The 4,097-nt window shown below is 46.8% G+C and overlaps 1 pseudogene; it reads left to right on the top strand.

Moving 5' to 3' along the window:
* Positions 1-219: 219 nt before the first annotated feature.
* Positions 220-338, top strand: LOC114912056 (uncharacterized; annotated as a pseudogene).
* Positions 339-4,097: the final 3,759 nt, after the last annotated feature.

Consider the following 4,097-nt stretch of genomic DNA (forward strand, 5'->3'; position numbering starts at 1 on the left):
CTGTTTTGTGTGTAACTTTAATATATGGCATTGATGGCAGATACTGAAAGCCATGACTCCTTTTCAGTGAAGTCTTGTGAGTTTTTCACAAGCAAGAGGCAAAAGTGCACTCTGCTTCATGTGACCAAAGCCTAAGTACGTACCGCATGCTCAAGCGCTCTTTGTGTGCGCCTTTCTCAGGCAGCAGCAACAAGTAGGGCACACACGGGGCTTGCAGTCGCTTATGGCCATGCCAACCTGAAAACACCCCATCTCGTCTGATCTCGGAAGCAAAGCAGGGTCAGTCCTGGTTTGTACTTGGATGGGAGACCACCTGGGAATACCGGGTGCTGTAAGCCTTTTTTCTTTTGCATGTGAGAAACCGCTCTCCATCACCCCTCACTTTTTCAGGCTCCAGTCAGGGGTCTCACCTGGGAGCTTAGGAGAGGGGAGACTGTTGTCTGGAAGCACTCTTCAATATTTCATTTCTGCAGGATTTCATTGGATTTTAATTCTGCCTCGTGTTTAACACTTTTTTCTCCTGACTTTTGGAGTTTATTCATAATTACAAATTTTTCTATTTAGTTTAATTTTTTATTTATTTATTTATTTTTGCGTGATTTTAATGTATGACGATCACTGATACTGAAAGTCATGAGTACTTTTCTTCATTGCAGTCTCATGAGTTTTGTACAAGAGAAAGGCAAAAGTGCGCTCTGCCTCATGTGGCCAAAGCCCAACCAAGTATGTGCCACATTTAGGTAGTCAACAACTCACTTTTAAAGAACCACTTTTGGGCAGTGAGACAAGTAAGCATTTTGGTTGGCAAAAACTGGCTTTGGCAGAAAGTGTTTTGTGCTGTTTGACAAGTACACATTATTAGGAATGCAAGAACTCACTTTTATATAGACTCGCTTTTGTGCAGTTAGACAAGCATTTCAGTAGGCAACAACTCATCTTGGCAGACACACTTTTGAGCAGTTAGACAAGTAAGCATTTCAGTAAACAATTCACTTTGACAGATTCGTTTTTGGGCAGTTAGACATTTCATTTGGCAAGACCTTGCTTTGTTAGAAAGCATTTTTTGGGCTGTTTGACAAGTAAGCCTTTAGGTAGTCAACAACTCAGTTTGAAAGACACGCTTTTGGGCAGTGAGACAAGTAAGCATATAGGTATGCAAGAACTCACTTTGAAAGACTCGTTTTGGGAAGTTAGATGTAGCCCTACTAGGTTGCGCGTTTAATTTTGAAGGTTTAAATAAAGCTTCATTAATGGGAGTCCTAGTTTGGTTGAAGCCCTACTACTATTTGTTGGGACAAGTGCAACCTACACGTTGTGCTAGTTTTGCACGCACTGTGAGTCGATTGGGGGGTTCAGTTTGGTGCCGAACCAATGAGAGAACTGGAGGGATGGAACGAATGGGAAAAGTTTCGAGACTTTTCTAGAAGGGTCGGAGAGAGAGGAGAGCGTGAGATGGAGGTGTTCGAAAGAGCGCTCCAGAGTGTCAGGAGGCGATATTTTTCTGGTTGCTGGACGAGTAACCAGAGAGAAAATATCACTTCTCTGCATTTGGATTGTGTTGGCGAGTTTTTAGTTTCTGTGGTGTCCTCGTGGTCCGATGAGACGTCCAGTTAAAACGACAAGTTTTCAGGCTCAGCCCGTCTCGTCGAACTACTACGCCGGTGTGACGGAGGAGGACTGAGGAGAACCCGATAGCGCTTCGTGTTACCGGTAACGCGCGAAGTTCCTCGGGCATCGCTGGAGTTTTCATCCGCCCCGAACGCGAGTGGACGGGGATAAGGTAAACTGCGGTTTTTTTTTTTCTCTTTTACTCGCAAGAGTGAAGCGACCCATAATTTTGGGTCTCAACGCACACGAGCTGCGTCCAGGCCTGCAACGAGGTCGAGGGGGTTTTTACGTGTGTTAAAGTATGAAGAAGTGTGTAGCACTAAGGTTATTCGTGCTTGTTGTAAGATATTGAGTGTACGTGTGTTTTCTGTTCGGTTGTTTTATTTATGTTTGCATTCGTTTTGAGGGGATTTCCAATTTGGGGTTAATAACAGTTTGAATATTTCTATGGGGTTTGAGAATTTATTAAATTTGTTGTTGAAATACCTGAGTTTGGGGTTTTCTATTGGAATAGAACCCAGGGCACCACCCTCATAATTAGGCGAAATAGAGGGTGGCGCTACATAGACAAGTAAAGATTTCGGTAGGCAACAACTCATCTTGGCAGACTTGCTTTTGGGCAGTTAGACAAGACAAGTAAGCATTTCGGTAGGCCAAAACTCACCTCCAGAGACATACTTTTGGGCAGTTAGACAAGTAAGCATTCGGTAGTCAACAACTTACTTTGTCAGACATGCTTTGGGCAGTTAGAAAAGGAAGCACGTCAGTTGGCAAGAACTTGCTTTGGCAGAAAGCGTTTTGGGCTTTTTGACAAGTAAGCAGTTTGGTAGGCAACAACTCATGGGTACTAGGCAGGCTGGGAAGTTTGGCTAGAAGCACAGATCCTGGAGGAAACAGCGTTCTCAGACTGAAAGCATTATTTCCCTGTGTGCCGGTGTTCAAATAAAGCGTTTGAGATAAATGCTACCTGCGTGTCCTTCTTCGCCCCATCCAATCCTACGGTGTTATGCACCACATTGGTGTTAGAGTGGGATGGGACAGGACGATGAGAGGCTGGATTCAGGAGCAGTTGAATACCGAAGATGGAGAAGGGAAAATTGACGCCAGAACAGGAGCCAGCAAGACAACGGAATAGTGTCCGGTGAAAGAAGAGCCTGCGACGGTGGATGTTGAGGCGGAGGAGCTGTTGGAGAGTACAGGTGTCCAGGGGGACCTTGGGAAAGTGTACGCTGTGGCGAAAATGACGGAAAAGAGCTGTGATGTGCCACTGAAGATGGGCGAGCAAGTTGAGTGGGGTCTTCCTGTGCTCATGGTAGGAGCGGCCGAAAGAGGCAACGAGCCACTGCCTAGTGTGAATGCTGGGGAACATTGTCCTGTGGAAAGCGAAGCTTTCTTGGAGAGATGGGACAATGGGCTGGATGGCGTGGAGCAGTGTGCCTCATCTGTGGACAGGCAAGGCTTCATGGCTGAGCTGAGCAAACTCGCCAACGCGAATTCACCTGTGAATCAAGATTTTGCCGAAACCAGGGGAATTGCACAACGGGAAGCAGCTGGTTTTACAAGCATTGCGGTGGACTTGGTGTGCAGTGAAGCACCAGAGGCCTGAGCAGCGAGCAGGGCGGCTTGCCCAGGTCCTCCGCCGAAAGGTAACCGAGCAGCGAGATGTGTGGTGAGACGACCAGGGACGCAAGAGGGGTGTTCACCCCCAACGACGGAGCTGGGACAGTGCAGAACGGCTGCGGAGATTCGACTCGACGGTTCCACGAAATCCGGTCAGCTGTGGGGAGCGCAAGGCAGTCAGCAGAAACCATGCGGGCCTGGTGCATGCCACGTACAGGTGAAGGAGCTGTACTGGGACTGAGGCCAGGTGGACAAGGGACGAGGATGGCTGCCTCAAACACCGAGCATCCCGTCATGGCAGGCTATTTTGATTGTCTCCGTCCCAACCACCAGTGCTGAGTGTTCGGGACCTGCACTCCCAACCGGAGGCATATGAGACAACACGGGGCAGTGGGACATTTGTGAGGCAGGCAGCAGTGGGCACCCTGCTATTTTTTTGACAGGGGACAATGTAATGACCCGCGTTACTATAAGTTCGAGTGGGGAATGCGTTAGTTGAATTAAGGGAAAAATGAGTAAAGTAGGTGTGCAACCACTGGGGGGACTTACAGGCAAAATGATGGAGTGACTGTTTCGGCAGGAGGTTTGGTGGTGGGGCATTAGAAAATTCTGTGATTTAGAGCAGAACCTTAAGAAGACTGCTGGGCTATGAGCTTTAAGTTTTGGAAAAACAGCTCTTGATACTTTCACTATTTCCGGAAAATGAAGAGTGTAGAATTAGTAATTTCTTTGCACTCTAGAAGAAGTAAGTTGCTAAGCAAAATGAGACTGTCAGTTTATGGTCATCTATTTTTGTATGGTGGTACTTTTGAAGATGTCATAATGACATCACGATGAGTGCTGTGTAACACACTTTTTACCAGAATGTT

This window comes from Scleropages formosus, chromosome 12 (assembly GCF_900964775.1).
Source record: "Scleropages formosus chromosome 12, fSclFor1.1, whole genome shotgun sequence".
NCBI lineage: Eukaryota > Metazoa > Chordata > Actinopteri > Osteoglossiformes > Osteoglossidae > Scleropages > Scleropages formosus.